The sequence below is a fragment of the Hyla sarda genome, chromosome 1, assembly GCF_029499605.1.
Source record: "Hyla sarda isolate aHylSar1 chromosome 1, aHylSar1.hap1, whole genome shotgun sequence".
Taxonomy (NCBI): Eukaryota; Metazoa; Chordata; class Amphibia; order Anura; family Hylidae; genus Hyla; species Hyla sarda.
In genome coordinates, this window is record NC_079189.1 from 340,409,182 (window position 1) to 340,427,664 (window position 18,483).

At 44.9% G+C, this 18,483-nt stretch overlaps 1 long non-coding RNA gene across 1 annotated transcript; it reads right to left on the reverse strand.

Annotated features, from left to right (window-relative positions):
* Nucleotides 1-228: 228 nt before the first annotated feature.
* Nucleotides 229-6,687, reverse strand: LOC130307232 (uncharacterized). The gene is made up of 3 exons (XR_008856447.1): nucleotides 6,547-6,687; nucleotides 4,566-4,687; nucleotides 229-324 (listed from the first exon to the last, which is right to left on the reverse strand). It is a non-coding gene; the product is annotated as an uncharacterized LOC130307232 (long non-coding RNA).
* Between the last annotated feature and the right edge of the window lie 11,796 nt (nucleotides 6,688-18,483).

Sequence of the window (18,483 nt, forward strand, 5' to 3'; positions counted from 1 at the left end):
CATCAGTGAATAAAGTGTGTAGAGCTGGACATCATGGTGTGCAGTTGTGTCCCCTCCCAAATAGCATAAGGAAGGTCACATACTGACCCCGTCAGAGACATGAGACCACAAGGATCAGACACAACACAACCGTCAGCCTCCAGCTTCCAACTCCTAACGTATAGTAGCGCATCAAAATACATGAAACATGAATATATATATATGTATATATATATATATATATATATATATATATGTAATAAAAAGTTACAGTCCAAATCAGAAACACCAGAAAACTGTTTGTAGACTTCAAGTTGTAGTATGCCGACTCCTCTTACAGGTGATCTAAAATCAAAGAATAAAAACATGCTTTTTATACTGAAAAGTCATAAATGATATAGCTCTAAAAGTCAAATATGGGCTAGCATCTTTTCCCCACTACAAAATCAGTAAACTAAAAAAAACTGAGATATGACTAACAAATATAAAATTACAATTTATTGGGTATACATCGATAAAATACACATATAACCCCTACAAACAATTACCGGTATTCTCCTGTGACCACAAAGGGAAATATATCACAGAGAATAGAAACCATATAATTACTATTCACCACCACCAATATTGCAAAAAAAAAAAAAGTTAATTATACTAAATGACTATTGCACAAAAATAGTTGCCCCCTACTAAATCAGATCGGGTGATCCCTTTAAATATTGCACAGTTGTCAGGGCCTTTGCTTGCACAGGATGAGATAATTATCTTTAATACTGTAGGAAAGACTGATGCATGCTATCCCTACACTTCCTATCAATCCCTCAACATGTAGTGCATAAGGTCCCTATTCACACCTTCCCCTCACTGTGTGGCACGTAACTGGGGCACTTGTCCTAATAAGGATGGCCCCCATGCCTCAGGATCCTGTCCATGTACTATTGTGGTCCCATCAAGTAGTGTACACAGGATTTAGGAGAAAAAAGTGCATGCATGCTAGTGCAATTTGTGCAAGTAATTTGCAAAAAAAGGAATGCCTTTAACAGAGTAAATATAGAAAGAACAAAAAACCTGGTCTCCAACGTAGCATTTCGCTCAGCTCATCAGGGAGACAATCTAGGTCATGATCTCCCAGCAGGGTGCAGTGGCAGTGGCAACCATTCTCACCCTTGGCGGTATTTTTATACTCTCAAACCACTCCCACCAGTTACACTTACCTCCACGTCATGAGAATGACACCTGCGGCAGGTGTATGGATTCCCTATCATCCCGCTCCGGGTGATGTCACCGGGGTTACGGCTGCAGCTCCCCCCGGCGGCATCTAACCAGTGATGTGCTCCAGGCAGGGATCGGGACCTCCCCTTCACTGCCGAGGCTTCCCTGAGTGTTTAGTTATGTTACTATGGGGACGTTCAGCGCATCCCTACGTCAGAGCTTCCATATACGGTCATGCAATACAGACTGGCCGGTCTGCAGAGCAAAGAGGTGGATATGTCTAAACGAACTGCATTTCCTGCCTGTCCACTAGCGCTATATTAACCCCTGCAGTGTCATCCTCAGCGGGCACATAGTTATATAATTCTTTGCGTGCATAAGTCTCACAGGTCCTAAATACAGTACATGATTATTCAAGCTGGTTGTCTTACAGTCTCAGATATCGCATCCTATCACTCAGAAATACTTATAAATATACAGAGAAATATCCAGAGAAATAGCAGTGGCCATTCTGGAAATTTACATTGATAGTATATTTCAATCAAGGTTACCGCCAATCATATCTTCATGCAATTTCATAGGTAAAGCTGGACCTGCCTAACAGAGATTATGTTGTGTATCAAACATTGAATCGCATACTGTGGTGTAATGATATTTAGTGTTTAGTCCCAATGTTTCTGCAGAAGGGACCTGACATCTGTATGCCTACTATCAAAGGTCCCTATCACACGGATGACATCATCATTCACCTTTTGCGTTTGTTTCGGGACAAGGAGATCCCTCCTTCGGCGCAAGATTTATACTGAAAAGTCATATCACATAAATTGCCAAAGGTAACAGACATATCATTTAGGTTCCCTACTAGGCTACATTCAATATATTGGGGGTGACAATGAAGTCAACATTTAAGCCACAAGGGTGAAGAAAATTAAGAGTATGAATCCTCTGTAGCTCTTGTTTTTTCAACAGGCTAGTATGATCCCCACCATACTTTAAAGGAGGATTGTGATCAATTAAACAAAATTTCAAGTCTTTCTTGCCATGCCCCGCCTCCAGGGGCGGGCTGACAACACTGAGGGCCCCGGACCAAAAAAAGCAAGGGCCCCCTGCGATGCTCTGCTGCTGGTCACACTTCTGCCCCTATTCTACCCAAATCCCTCCACCAACCTTACACACAAAATAAACAACATTTTATATATATAAAAGAAACATTTTAAGGTAGGTAAACTTATTTTCCATGAACCAGTCTACAAGGAGTAAATATATACCACCACACAATAACTGGATAATACCGCCATACTGTACAGAATAAAACCACTAAGCACAGACCAGTATACTATACAGGATCTGTATACAATATAAGTGATTATATACAGGACCATATGGCGGCAGATAACAGCTGCACAGAGATCTGTATACAATATAAGTGATTATATACAGGACCATATGGCAGTAGATATCAGCTGTACACAGAATCTGTACCATATATGTGATTACAGTTACATCAAGGGACTCACGTCTTTTCTGATCGTCAGCATCCTCTTTCTTTTTCTTCCCCATCCAGATCAGACCGCCATGTCAATCTCTTAGCATCTGCAGGACAAACATGTTAGACTCAATTTTTCCAGTGCCCCCCCTCCTCTACACAATCTTTCCATCTATAAGCCCACAAACTGTAATAATGCCACCCTTGATGTCCTGCACAGTAAAAGGGCAGGTAGATAGGTAGTCATGTAAATATTTAACTAGGTAGGTAGATCAGGAAGCCAGATATGTAGGTATGTAACTAGCCAGGTAGGTATGTAGGTTGCTAGCTAGGTAGATAGGCAGCCATGTATGAAGGCTAGGTATGTACATAGTTAGGTAGCCAGGTATGTAGGTAGGTAGTAAGATATGTAAGTAGGTAGTTAGGCAGCCAGGTATGTAGGTAGTTAGGCAGCCAAGGATGTAGGTAGTTAGATAGCAAGGTATCTAGGTAAGTAGTTAGGCATCCAGGTACAAAGTTAGGTATCCAGGGAGTTAGTCCAGTGGTGGATTCAGAGTCTAGTCTCAGGAGGGGCATTATGAAAACCCCTATGTAGTTAGTAAGTAGCCCTCCTATTAGTTTAGTAGTTTGTCCCCACATTAGCTAGGCAGGAACATAGTAGATAATCCCTCACTTTAGCTGTAGGCAGCAGAGTTCCCTCACATTAGGTGTAGGCAGCAGAGTTCCCCCATAGTAGGTGTAGGCAGCAGAGTTACCCCACAGTGGGTGTAGGCAGTAGAGTTCCCCCACAGTAGTTGTAGGCAGCAGATTGCCCTCTCACTAGGTGTAGGCAGCAGAGTTCCCCCATAGTAGGTGTAGGCAGCAGGGTCCCCTAACAGTAGGTGTAGGCCGCAGGATTCCCCACAGTAGGTGTAGGCAGCAGGATCCCCCCACAGTGGGTGTAGGTAGCATCGTTTTCCCCCTCCCCCAGTAGGTGTAGGCAGCAGAGTTAGAGCCCCCCCTAGTAAATGTAAACAGCAGAGTTAGAGTCCCCCTCCCCCAGTAGGTGTAGGCAACAGAGTTAGAGTCCCCCTCCCCCAGTAGGTGTAGGCAACAGAGTTAGAGTCCCCCCAGTAGGTGTAGGCAGCAGAGTTAGAGTCCCCCCTCCCAGTAGGTGCAGGCAGCAGCAGAGTTTTTCACCTTCCCCCCAGTAGGTGCAGGCAGCAGAGTTAGAGCCCCCACCCAGTAAGTGCAGGCAGCAGAGTTTTCCCCCTCCCCCCCGTTAGGTGTAGATAGCAGAGATAGAGTCCCCCCAGTAAGTGTAGGCAGCAGAGTTAGAGTCCCCCCCAGTAGGTGTAGACAGCAGAGTTAGAGTCCCCCCCAGTAGGTGTAGACAGCAGAGTTAGATTCCCCCCCAGTAGGTGCAGGCTGCAGAGTCCTCCCCCCAGTAGGTGTAGACAACAGAGTTATTCCCCCACCCCCCTTCCCAGTTTGAAGAAAAAAATTTGGCACATCTGATGTCCCGCGCAACAATCTTCTCCCCTGGAACGCAGCATGGGCCCTCGACTTTCTTCCTCCACAGTGCAGGTGCCGATGTGTGACGTCGGCACCTGCGCTGCATGGGGGCTGCGGCACACACAGAGGGGGTGCCTTCTCCTTTATGTGCGTGTATGCAAATACAAGAGAAGGCAGCACTGTCAGCCTGGGGATCCGGGACAAGTGTCCTGGATCCCCAGCAGCAGCGGCAGGCTCTTTATCCTGCCGGGCCTTCAGACCATGTCTGATCAGACCGGCCAGTCAGGCTGCCCCTGCCCACCTCAGTAAAATGCTTTGAGACTGGCAGGTTGAGACACCGTTTGCAAATTTAATAATTATCTTGGTTTATGCAGGAGAAAGCATCTAATCTCACCAGCTTATTCCGCAGGCTAGGGGGTCTTCGGTATGACATGAGCGGCGTGTCTGGAATTCTGGAATGCCCGGGAAGCTGTTTTTCATAATGTTCCAATACTTTCTGATGGCTTGTGCAATCTTCTTGGCACTTGGGTTGTAAGTTGAGACAAAGGGAATAAATGTCATAGTTTGTGATGATTAGGCATGTGTAATAAAGAATTCCTGTCCATCTGCATTACATTGTTTTTGCTGAGTTGGACAAGAGATGTCAATGGAAGGCTCTAAGTGACTCTCCCTGCTGACACTATGTTGTGCTCTCATCATTTGACTACCAGGGAGAGACCTTCCTACATGTCTAGGATGGTAACTGTCAAATTTGAGAACATAATTGCAGTCAGTATCTTTGATGTATTGGTCTTTGTGTAACTGACGGTGGTGTCAAGAAAATGGACCAAGTTGTGTGACCAATTTAAGGTGAATTGTATATGTGGATTAATGGAATTCAAGAATTAGTGAAAATCCTTTACTTCTGTCTCTGTGCCTTTCCAAATGAGGTACACGTCATCTATGTATTGCCACCACTCCAGCACTAGGCTGAAGTGGATATGGATATATGACTCATAATGGAGTCCTTGAAAACAACTATTTTCATTCAATGACAAGCTGTATGCCCGGATAGCTGGTACAGCTATGGGCACAAATGTGGCGCCCACATATGCTAACATTTTTGTGGGCAGGCTGGAGGAAAAGTTTGTCTTTGTGTTGCACCACTTCAGCCTAGTGCTGGAGTGGTGGCAATACAGAGACGTTGTGTTTGTCATTTGGAACACGTCAAATGAGGAACATGTCGTCTATGTATCATCACCCCCTCCAGCACTATGCTGAATTGATGCGACACATAGACGAATGTTTCCTCCAGCACGCCCACAAAGATGTTAGCATATGTGGGCTCCACATTTGTGGCCATGGCTGTACTAGCTATCTGGGCATACAGCTGGTCGTTGAATGAAAATAGTTGTTTTCAACGACTATCTTCAATAGAATAATGATGAAAGAGGATTTGTTGGCCGAGAAATCTGAAGAAACGTCATAATGTACTGCTTCAATTCCCTGTACATGAGGAATGGATGTATACAGACTAGAGGTGTCAAGTGTAGCTATAATCACTTTGTATGTGATTGATACTTTTTGAAACTTGACAAGGAAGTCAGAGGTATCCCTGATGTATGATTTTGCTCCTGTAGCATACTTCCTTAGAACTTTGGCCAAAAATATAGATATATGACTCGTAATGGAATTCCCACCCGGAGACAATAGGTCAACTGGGGGGATCCACCAATGTTTTATGGATCTTAGGAAGTGTGTACAGGAGTAGAGTTTTTGGATGTGTCACACTTAGATATTGGTGTAATATTTCATCAATCATTCCCAAAGAAAGTGCATCTTGTAAGACTGATTGAATTTTACCTTCAATTACATGGCGTGGATCATGTTTCAATAATTGATAAGTAGAGGTGTCTAAAAGCTGTCTCATTACTTCAGAGAAATACTTTGATCAGTCCATAACCACAATCGCACCACCTTTATTGGGGGATTTGATGACAAGATTGTGGCTGTGGAACAGATCCTGAAGTGCTGTTATTTGAGAAGATGTCAAGTTATGAAATTGAGTCAATTGCGACTCTTGCATGTTCTCAATGTCCTTTTTTAATCAGGGAGTGGAATGTATCCACAGCACTAAAGATCACAGGAGGTTGAAAACTGCTAGGATTTCTCAGTGCATAATCTACAGCTTTAAAAGGTGCATTGTCAGAAGAAACATCAGTTACATTAGGTTGTACATTAGCTTGAAACCAAATTTTGAGCTTAATTCTTCTCCGGAACGGGGCTATCTCCAGTTCTAGCTGGAACCAGTCTGGTGAAATAATGTGGCAACATTTTAACCCCTTGCTCAATAATTGTAACTGTTCATGGGATAAAGATGTTGGAGAAATATTTACCACTTCTTTTTCTGTGTGAATCTCAGTTGGGTTTGTTGTGATGGGGCTTTCCTGGCACCTTGTCCTTGTTTTTTTTCAAGTCGCCGATGGCACCTGCCTCCTCTTCTGATCGGTTTCTTGTCATACCGCTGTTTGGTTCTAAAAAAGCTTCATTATTGTCTGAGGATGTAAGAGAATGATTATTAGATGAGGAAACATTAGCAAATCTTATGTCCTTAATTTTTTTGGCGGCTTTTTTTTTAATGCTGGAAGAAGCATTGTTCCATGTCTATATGTGGCCATTAGTGTATTCTTGAGTGTCTCAGAACCATTTTTGAGGCTTGATACCCTCCTGTTCCTGTTTAAGTTTCTGTAGATACATTGTCTGCTTAGAAATAAATGTCTCACAGTCACTTTAGGGTAATAAGTCTCTCAATGTGGACTCCATTGTCACAACTTTAACTTTAGTGGCAGCAATGTCCCTGTGTAAAAATTCCAAATTCAAAAGCAATAAATAAACGAATACTTGTTGGAGATAGAGTTGTCACGATTCGGCTTACAGGTAGTGGATCCTCTGTGTCAGCGAGGGATTGGCGTGGACCGTGCTGGTGGACCGGTTCTAAGAGGCTACTGGTGTTCACCAGAGCCCGCCGCAAAGCGGGATGGTCTTGCTGCGGCAGTAGCAACCAGGTCGTATCCACCAGCAGCGCCTCAACCTCGCTGACTGCTGAGAAGGCGTGGGACAAAAGGACTAGGCAGAGGCAAGGTCAGACGTAGCAGAAGGTCGGGGCAGGCGGCAAGGTTCGTAGTCAAGATGGATAGCAGGAGTTCAGGTAACACAGGCTTTGGACAACACTAAACGCTTTCACTGGCACAAGGCAACAAGATCCGGCAAGGGAGTGCAGGGGAAGTGATGTGATATAGCCAGGGAGCAGGTGGAAGCCAATTAAGCTAATTGGGCCAGGCACCAATCATTGGTGCACTGGCCCTTTAAGTCTCAGAGAGCCGGCGCGCGCGCGCCCTAGAGAGCGGAGCCGCGTGCGCCAGCACATGACAGCAGGGGACCGGGACGGGTAAGTGACTTGGGATGCGATTCGCGAGCGGGTGCGTCCCGCTGTGCGAATCGCATCCCCGACGGCCATGTCAGTGCAGCGCTCCCGATCAGCGGGACCGACCGGGGCGCTGCAGGGAGAGAGACGCCGTGAGCGTTCCGGGGAGGAGCAGGGACCCGGAGCGCTCGGCGTAACAGTACCCCCCCCTTAGGTCTCCCCCTTTTTTTGTCCGACAACTGCTTTACCTGGGACGAGGACACCGGGAGTGAATGGAGGGTTTCCTCAAAGGCAGGCAGTACAGCAGGAGTGGGAATGGGGAGGGAGGGCAGAGGGCGAAGCCTGGCACGGGGCAGTGTGTCACCAGGACGGGGGCCATGAGGAGGCACTGAGGCTTGCCTGACGGGACTGGGAGGGGGGGAGAGGCACTTCCTATGGCAAGCAGAGTCCCAGTTCTTGATCTCCCCGGTGGTCCAGTCAAGGGTGGGAGAATGAAGCCGGAGCCATGGCAGACCGAGGAGGACCTCAGAGGTACAGTTGGGAAGGACGAAGAACTCAATCACTTCGTGATGGGGTCCAATACACATCAAGAGGGGTTCTGTGCGGTAACGCACGGTGCAATCCAATCTGACTCCGTTGACCGCGGAAATGTAGAGCGGCTTGACGAGACGGGTCACCGGGATGCAGAATTTATTCACCAAAGACTCCAAAATTAAATTCCCAGAGGCAACAGAGTTCAAGCAGGCCACGGCTGAGAGGGAGGAGTTGGCTGAAGGAGAAATCCGCACGGGCACCGTGAGACGTGGAGAAGCAGACTTTGAACCAAGAGACGCCACACCCACGTGAGCTGGGTGCGTGCGTGCGTTTCCCAGACGTGGAGAACGAATAGGGCAATCCACCAAGAAATGCTCGGTACTGGCACAGTACAGACAAAGATTTTCTTCCCTACGGCGATTCCTCTCTTCCTGGGTCAGGCGAGACCGATCCACTTGCATGGCCTCCTCGGCGGGAGGCCCAGGCGTAGACTGCAAAGGATGCTGTGGGAGAGGTGCCCAGAGATCTAAGTCTTTTTCCTGGCGGAGCTCCTGATGTCTCTCAGAAAAACGCATGTCAATGCGGGTGGCCAAATGGATAAGTTCTTGCAGGTTGGCAGGAATCTCTTGTGCGGCCAGCACATCCTTGATGCTACTGGATAGGCCTTTTTTAAAGGTCGCGCAGAGAGCCTCGTTATTCCATGATAATTCGGAAGCAAGAGTACGAAATTGGATGGCGTACTCGCCCACTGAAGAATTACCCTGGACCAGGTTCAGCAGGGCAGTCTCGGCAGAAGAAGCTCGGGCTGGTTCCTCGAAGACACTACGGACTTCAGCGAAGAAGGACTGGACTGTGGCTGTGGCAGGATCATTGCGGTCCCAGAGCGATGTGGCCCAAGACAAGGCCTTTCCTGAAAGAAGGCTCACTACGAACGCCACCTTAGACCGTTCTGTAGGAAACAAGTCCGACAACATCTCCATATGCAGGGAACATTGAGACAGAAATCCACGGCAGAGTCTAGAGTCCCCATCAAATTTGTCCGGCAGGGACAAGCGGAGGCTAGGATCGGCCACTCGCTGCGGAGGAGGTACAGGAGCTGGCGGAGGAGATGGTTGCTGCTGTAGCAGAGGCAGAAGTTGCTGTAACGTGGCGGTCAACTGCGACAGCTGCTGTCCTTGTTGGGCAATCTGCTGCGATTGCTGAGCGACCACCGTGGTAAGGTCAGCGAGACTTGGCAGCGGCACCTCAGCGGGATCCATGGCCGGATCTACTGTCACGATTCGGCTTACAGGTAGTGGATCCTCTGTGTCAGCGAGGGATTGGCGTGGACCGTGCTGGTGGACCGGTTCTAAGAGGCTACTGGTGTTCACCAGAGCCCGCCGCAAAGCGGGATGGTCTTGCTGCGGCAGTAGCAACCAGGTCGTATCCACCAGCAACGGCTCAACCTCGCTGACTGCTGAGAAGGCGTGGGACAAAAGGACTAGGCAGAGGCAAGGTCAGACGTAGCAGAAGGTCGGGGCAGGCGGCAAGGTTCGTAGTCAAGATGGATAGCAGGAGTTCAGGTAACACAGGCTTTGGACTGTGCGAATCGCATCCCCGACGGCCATGTCAGTGCAGCGCTCCCGATCAGCGGGACCGACCAGGGCGCTGCAGGGAGAGAGACGCCGTGAGCGCTCCGGGGAGGAGCAGGGACCTGGAGCGCTCGGCGTAACAAGAGTCATATCGGTTACGGAGCTCCTCATCATTCACATAGGCATTCTCACGGGGTTAAATGTGCATCCAGAAAGGAAAGATTGGATTTCCAGCTTCCATAAAAACCAAGAGTTTTATTTCAATCCATTTTAAATATAAAGTAAAAAAACGAAGTGCAGGTTAAAAGCCAAATGAAACACTGACGCATTTCAATTTATCAATAAACCTTAATCAAGGCGATATATTTATAGAGGAGCAAGCTTCTCTATATATAGCTGTGAGTGAAGTAGTGAGCAAGGTATGGAGCCCCCCCAAGTAGGGGATGGAAGCACAAGGTCATTCTTATAATTTAGTCCTCATGGAAATCTGGATCCAGAATGCCTCTCGTCTGAATACTAGTTTCTCCCAGTCTCCACCTCTGCTAGGAGGTTTAACCTTTTCAGTGCCTTGTATGCTCAGGCTAGATAGGTCCCCCGCATGCTTTTCATGAAAGTGTTTTGTCAGTCCCGACATGGAGCGTTGGATCCTGTTCAGATGCTTTGGCATATGTAAGTGTTCCGCAATTCTAGTTTTTAATTTGTGGAATGTACATCCTATGTTTTGGTGATTGCATAAATGGCAAACTACAGATTATATGATGTGGGAAGTCTGGCAATATATAAAGAATTTTATTTCATAGGATGCATTATTAGATAGTGATTGGAAGCGGGGGGAAACGCGCATAAATTTACAGATATTGCATCTTGTATGATTGCATCTATAGTTTCCTTTACAATCTAGACAATTTTTCGTTTTCTTATTACCGGTATTTATGAAGATAAAGTCATTGGGGGAAAGTTGGTTATATAGAGATCTACCCTTAGGGGGAACAATTCTGAGGCCTTCCCTAATTATTTTGGATAATCGTTCATCGTGATACAGATGATGCAAAATGATTTCCTTGATTTTATTAAATTGTACACTGTATGGGGTATACTGAAAGTTGGAAGGTCAGGTTTAGGTAGCTGTTCAACTTGATACTTTTATTTTTCAAATAGTGTCCTGGTTTAGAATGAACAATGTTCTGTGCTCTTGTAATGTCCCGATCTTTATATCCACTGTTCTTAATATGTAATGTAATATCTGCACGTGTAGCAATGTAATCTTTTTGTTGGGAGGATGCCCTCTTTGCTCTCACGAACTCCCCTATGGGGAGATTTCTTGTTACATGGTGTGGGTGGCAGCTACTGGCATGTAACAAGCTGTTGCCTGTTGTTTCTTTGCTGTAAAGTTTGGTATGTATTTTTTTCATTATTTTGACACCCATCATGGTAACATCCAGGAAATTAGTGCTTTCAGCATCCCATTTAGTGGTAAATTGCTGATTATAATCATCTTTATTTAGAAACTGGCAAAACTCCTCCGCCTCTCCTGACGAGTCTAGCCACACAAGGAGGAGGTCGTCCAGATATTTGCCGTACCAACCGATGAGATGGTAAAACGAGTTGGCATCGGCAAAAAGGACGTCCTCCACCCAGTAGGCCATGTATAAATTGGCCAGAGATGGGGAAAATTTGACCCCCATTAGGCATCCTGTTGTCTGGAAATAAAATAGTTTATTGAAACAAAAAAAGTTGTGGGTTTAAGATCCATACTGTAGTTGCTATATTTGCCTAGATCATAAGAGACAGCGTTAATAGCTTTTTCATGTGGGATGCAAGTATATAAAGTGACTATGTCGCATGAGAGCCATGTAGCATTTGGTGGCCAAACCATTGTTTGTATGGCTTATAGTAAGGTTTTTGTATCTTGGATGTAACCTGGGGTACGGTTAGTAAGGGGTTGGAGAAGGTGGTCCAGCCACGCACCCAATCGTTCCTGTAAGGAGTTAATTCCTGCCACTATAGGCCTAAGTGGAGGGGGGAACTTATCCTTGTGTGTTTTTGGAAATCCATGGAACACAGGACATGTGGGCTGGGCTGGTAATAGATATTCTTTTTGTTTAGGGGTAATAATGTTTAGGCTTACACCATCCTGTAATAGTATATCCAATTTTTTATTTACAGTATTAGTTGGATCCACCTTAACCAATCGATAAGTAAGAGAATCTTGTAACATTTCCATAATAAGTTTTTCATACAAGGGTCGGTCCATAATTACAACCGAGCCACCTTTATCAGATGGTCGGACAATGACATTAAAATTTTTTTTTCCATAATGGCTTTCCATTGTTGCCATGTCAGGTTGAAGTCAATATTGTTTTTTGTTGTTTCCAATTCTCTCAAATCCTTCTCGACCATTGCCTGAAAAATATCCATTGCTTCACAGCGAAAATTAATAGGGTAAAATGTTGGGTTAGGGGTAGAAAATGTGGTACTAGTAGTTGCTACGGGGGATGTAGGAGGGAAGGGATCCTGTAGTTTCACTAGGATCAATGTAGCCGTTTGTTCAGAAAAGGTACTTGCTAATGGCATGCGATTATTCCTTCTTGTACTCAAAATGCTCTCGCTAGTTTGATTTTTCTCCAATTGTGAATTCATGATTTCATTGTCTGTTTGAGAAAAATGTCTCTTTACAGTCAGGAATCTCATACATTTATTAATTTCTAGTAAGGTGGAGTAAAGATCAAAAGAGTCATTAGGTACAAAGGTTAAGTGCATCCCCCTTGGGATCTTTTGTGCTTTATAATACTCCCCCAATGTGGTGGTATGTAAATTGAGGGACAACAAACACTTAGTCTCTATCTAAAATTGTCTTTGTATTTCTAGCTGGGAAGGTGCATGTAAGAAGGATGCATGACCATCCACATTGCTAAGGATCCTATCAATGTCGTTACCAGTATAAGAAATGACATTGGATGTAGTTACAAGTCCAGATGTAGTAGAATATGTATCCATATTAAGTACAAACCACTGAAAGAAGGGTGCAAGCTCCAAGGACCAGTAGGTGGAAGAAACGGAAAGAAGCAGCACTACCCAAAAAATGCCATTCCTCCTATGATGTCCAGCTCTACACACTTGATTCACTGTATTCTACTGCTGCTGCCAGAAACTAATATGGCCGCAGATGCCTCTCCTACCATCAGGGCGCAGGAGTGTGTGGAGTTGGCAGGACAACCAGGATGCCGATCTCCAATAGGCTCCTTATGCAATGAGTCACCTGTGCATATGCGCACTGACTCATTGGCCGGCACGCTTTGCCGAGGAACGGAGTTTGCATCCTTTGCCATTACAGTTCCCACAGACGCAGATTATACTGTTCAACTAACATGTATGTATGCCTTGCCCCTCCTACTATAAGCACTGCAATATTTGCACTTTATCTCTGTATATGGTCCATACTCTAAATACGATCAATTGATCCATAAATAATTCTGTTCACATTTTTTTTAGACTGTATATCACCTATCTATATAAATTCTGAATGTTTTCATACACTGATGCACTTTACTTAGTATTATGCACTCATTATGCTGATTGGCTCTATGATTGGAAGCTATCTGTATACATTTTCTGTTTGTATCACATGTTGTCATGCTTGAAAAAGGCTGCAAGTGGGCAGCTGAAACGTCAATATGATTTTCCAGATGAATAAACTACACTGAGCTTTCACATATATTGGAGTGCTGCAGACTTCTTTGGTGTGGATATCTCATTCAACCCGTGACCTGGGTTGTTATCTGCTGGCACCCAGCATATCCTTGCCATTTTTTGGTTCTGCTACTTCTTTCCGTTTCTTCTACTTATCTATCTATCTATCTATCTATCTATCTATCTATCTATCCCTTGTCTATCTATTTATCTCTTAACTATCTGTGGTGTTCCGGTACCATATCCTATCCGGTACCTGTGTATGTGGGTCCCCTTAGCCAGAGTCCCTAGGACGTTGGGGTCCCCATTGTCTAGTTCACCCCTGGTCACCTCTCATCTAGATAGCTATTGAGCTAATGGTTTATTTAGGATGCATGTAAATATGATTGTATAAATGTCTATAAATAGATAATTACCTGTATACAGCGTAGCAGGACCTGCGGGTCACGTGATCAGGAAACTCTATGGTTTTTGCTTTAGGACCTTTGGAGGTCCCTGTGATGTATTCTACCCATCACTCCTTGTAACGGTGAGTGACAGTTACTGGGACCAATCCAAAATGGCCCTGCCCCTGCCCATATAAGGGAGCGGCGGCCATTGCTCTTCCTCTCTTTGCTCCTGCACTCCTGACGAGGAAGGACCTGTACAGCTATATCCCGCAGTGAGTTAGGCCCGAGCCGGGTGGCAAAGGCTGATCGAGTCTAAATTGAGAGTGTATCAATCCCTAAGCACTGATCACCGGACCTTATCTATCCCCTAAATCCGGACGGATCTGCAAATATTACCCTAAATTCTGAGACTGTATCTAAAAGTCGAGGTCCGCAACAACTGTCAGTCATTGCTCTATATAGAGACTGTATTCCTGAGACTGTTATTGTGCATTGGATGTACCGCAAGCCTTTCAGTAAAGTTTGTTCAAGTTCAAGTACCTTGTGGACCTTCAGTCATTTTGTATATGCACCTATCGTTACTGAGAAGGGCGGCGATAGGCCGGAGAATTACCTCAGCATACTAGCCCTCAGCCTGACGTCACAAACTATAGGGTTAACATTAACCCCTCATTTACCGAAACAACACCCCAACTACCATACACCCCCCAAGGGCTACCACATATCCATCTATCTACTGCCTATGGGATCGCTGGAGATACCCAAGGGTGGTGCTCCCATAGAGAATGCACCCGTTCTGGAGATTAATGGTCAGAAACTTATCCCATGTCCTGAGGATAGGGAATATGTTTTAAAGTAGTGCAGTACTTCATTAAAGTTATGAATGCCCCTCCCCCTTTGCATATTTTTGGTGCATCAATTTGAGTTTCCTGTGTTTGACCAACAGGAGTTGAAAGTAACATACTATAACTGTTTTATCTGTGTTTCTTTCTCTAAATTGCTGGTTTACAACAAGACTATCTGAGGGTCTTCTGTTATACTTTGTAATTTACATTTTTGATGACTGTTAATATTGCTAATTATATTCACAGGAAAAGACAACATTTGGAGAGAAAAAAAAAAAAGATTTCTGGAAAGACTACCTGAGAGCCAGCCGCTTTTTCTTTATTGGGTTCTTGTTTTTGGACCAGTAGGCACACAGTCTATTTGCGCCAGTACACTTGGCAATCTTGGTAATTCACATCAGTAATATTGTAAATCCCTTAGTTTTTGTTACATTTACATATGTGTTGATGTTATTTAATTCTACAAATCATCTAAGCCTTTCGTGAAGCCATCAACTATTTCTACGTAACCCCTTAAGGACGCAGGGGGTATGCATACGCCCCCATTTCCAAGTCCTTAAGGACTCAGGGCGTATGGATACGCCCTGCGTTCTTCCGGTCCCTGCCTCTCACCGGGCAGGGACCGGACCGGGATGCCTGCTGATATCGTTCAGTAGGCATCCCGGCATATCGCCCAGGGAGGTCCTGAGGTCCCCCCATATCGGCGATCACTGCAAATCGTGCGTCAATTCAGATGTGCGATTTCCGGTTATTCCGGGTCAATCGGGTCTCTGGTGACCCGGAAAAAAGTCAGAGACAGTCCGAGACAGCCCCATTCACCCTTACTCGGCAGGAGTTAGGCGGCACGGGTCTAACTCCTGCCTTGCGATCGCCTGCTGGGGACGGTGATCGGAGCGGAGATCGGCGCAGGAGCAGGTCTCCTACCTTGCCCTGGTTCAGTGGGGGTCTCCTCTGGTGCGGTGGTGGCGACAGGAGTAGCAGGATCGGCTGCAGCAGCGGCAGCGGCCCGGAGCAGGATACAGCAGGAGGTAAGGCCTCTTCACTTCCTGTTGTTGCTTAGCAACAACTCTCAGCATGCAAAAGCCAAGGGGCATGCTAGGAGTTGTAGTTTTGCAACTGCTGGAGTTCCAACTACAACTCCCAGCATGCCCTTTGCTTGTCTGTGCATGCTGGGGGTTGTAGTTATGCAACAGCTGGAGGCAGTTTTTTTGAAAAAGTGTGCAGCCAGCTGTTGCATAACTACAACTCCCAGCATGCACAGACTACCAAAGGGTATGCTTGGAGTTGCAGCAGTGTGCCTCCAGCTGTTGCAAAACTACAACTCTCAGCATGCCCTTCGGCTGTCAATGCATGCTGATTGTTGCAGTTTTGCAACAGCTGGAGACACATTGGTTGCCAAACAGAGTTTACCTAACTGAGTGTTTTGCAACCAGTGTGCCTCCAGCTGTTTTGTAACAGCTGGAGGCACACTGGTTGCGAAACGCTGAGTTAAGTAACAAACTCTCAGTGTTTGGCAACCAATGCGCCTCCCGCTGTTGCATAACTACAATTCCCAGCACGTATGGTCTGTCAGTGCATGCTTTGAGTTGTAGTTTTGCAACAGCTGGAGGTTTGCCCCCCCAATGTGAATGTACAGTGTACATTCACACGGGCGGGTTAACAGCGAGTTCTGCTGCAAGTTTGAGATGCGGCAAATTTTCCGCTGCAGCTCAAACTCCCAGCAAGGAAACTCACTGTAAACCTCCGCCCGTGTGAATGTACCCTAAAAACACTACACTACACAAAATAAAAAGTAAAACACTACATACCCGTATACAGTCTCTCCACCAAATAAAAAATAAAAAAATATTGTACGCCACTGTTTACAAAATGGAGACTCCAGCTGTTGAAAAACAACAACTCACAGTATTGCCGGACAGCCACTGAATGACTGCAACAGCTGGAGACACCCTGTTTGGGAAACACTGCCGTAGGGTATTTTTGTGGCGGATTCAAATACCCAATTTAGTCCTCAAATGCGCATGGTGCTCTCTCACTTCGAAGCCCTGTCGTATTTCAAGGAAACTGTTTAGGGCCACATATGGGGTATCTCCGTACTTGGGAGAAATTGTATTACAAATGTTGGGGGGCTTTTTCTCCTTACCCCTTATGAAAAGGTAAAGTTGGGGTCTACACCAGCATATTAGTGTAAAAAAAAAAAAGAATTTTCCACTAACATGCTGGTGCTGCCGCATACTTTTAATTTTCAAAAGCGGTAAAAGGGGAAAAAAAAATAAAAAAAATTGTAACACAATTTCTCCTGAGTATGGAACTACTCCATATGTTGGCTTAAAGTGCTCAGTGGGTGCACAACAAGGCTCAGGAGTGAGAGTGCACTATGTACATTTGAGGTCTAAATTGGTGATTTGCACAGGGGTGGCTGATTTTACAGCGGTTCTGAAATAAAGGCAAAACAATAAATACCCACATGTGACCCCATTTTGGAAACTACACCCCTCACGTAATGTAACAAGGGTATAGTGAGCTTTAACACCCCACAGGTGTTTGCCAAACTTTCGTTAAAGTTGGATGTGAAAAAAGTAAATACATTCAATAAAATGCTGGTGTTACCCTACATTTTTCATTTTTACAAGGGAGAATAGGAAAAAAAAAAATTGTAACCCCATTTCTTCTGAGTAAGAACATACCCCATATGTGGATGTAAAGTGCTCTGCGGGTGCACTACAATGCTCCTATAACCCCTTGCAAATATGTAAATTTGGGATAAAACCAGCATTTTAGGGGAAAAAAATAAAAATTAATTTACACATCCGAATTTAAAGAAAATTTGTCAAACACCTGTGGGGTGTAAAGGCTCATCGGACCCCTTGTTACGTTCCTTGGGGGGTGTAGTTTCCAAAATAGTATGCCATGTGGGGGGTTTTCTGCTATTCTGGCACCATAGGGGCTTCCTAAATGTGACATGCCCCCCAAAAACCATTTCAGAAAAACTCACTCTCCAAAATCCCATTGTCGCTCTGTCCTTTCTGAGCCTTGTAGTGCACCCACAGAGCACTTGACATCCACATATGAGGTATTTCCTTACTCGAGAGAAATTGGGTTACAAATTTTGGGGGGCTTTTTCACCTTTTACCCCTTTTGAAAATTTCAAAAACTGGGTCTACAAGAACATGCGAGTGTAAAAAATGAAAATTTAGAATTTTCTCCTTCACCTTGCTGCTATTCCTGTGAAACACCTAAAGGGTTAACACACTTACTGAATGTCATTTTGAATACTTTGTTTGGTGCAGTTTTTATAATGGGGTCATTTATGGGGTATTTCTAATAAGAAGACCCCTCAAATCCACTTCAAAACTGAACTGGTCCCTGAAAAATTCAGATTTTGAAAATTTTGTGGAAAATTGGAAAATTGCTGCTAAACTTTGAAGCCCTCTGATGTCTTCCAAAAGTAAAAACATGTCTACTTTATGATGCAAATATAATGTAGACATATTGTATACGTTAATCATTATAAAATGTATTTGCAATATCCATTTTCCTTACAAGCAGAGAGTTTCAAAATTAGAAAAATGCAAAATTTTAAACATTTTCATGAAATTTGGGGATTTTTCACCAAGAAAGGATGCAAGTAATGATGAAAATTTACCACTAACATAAAGTAGAATATGTCACGAAAAAACTATCTCAAAATCAGAATAATCGGTAAAAGCATCCCAGAGTTATTAATGCATAAAGTGACAGGGGTCAGAATTGCAAAACAGGGCTGAGTCCTTAAGGTGAAAAAGGGCTCAGTCCTTAAGGGGTTGAACCAGTCACTGTGGTGACTCATTGTACAGATTTTCAGCTCGCCCAGTAAACTGTTGCCACCAAATATTTTTTT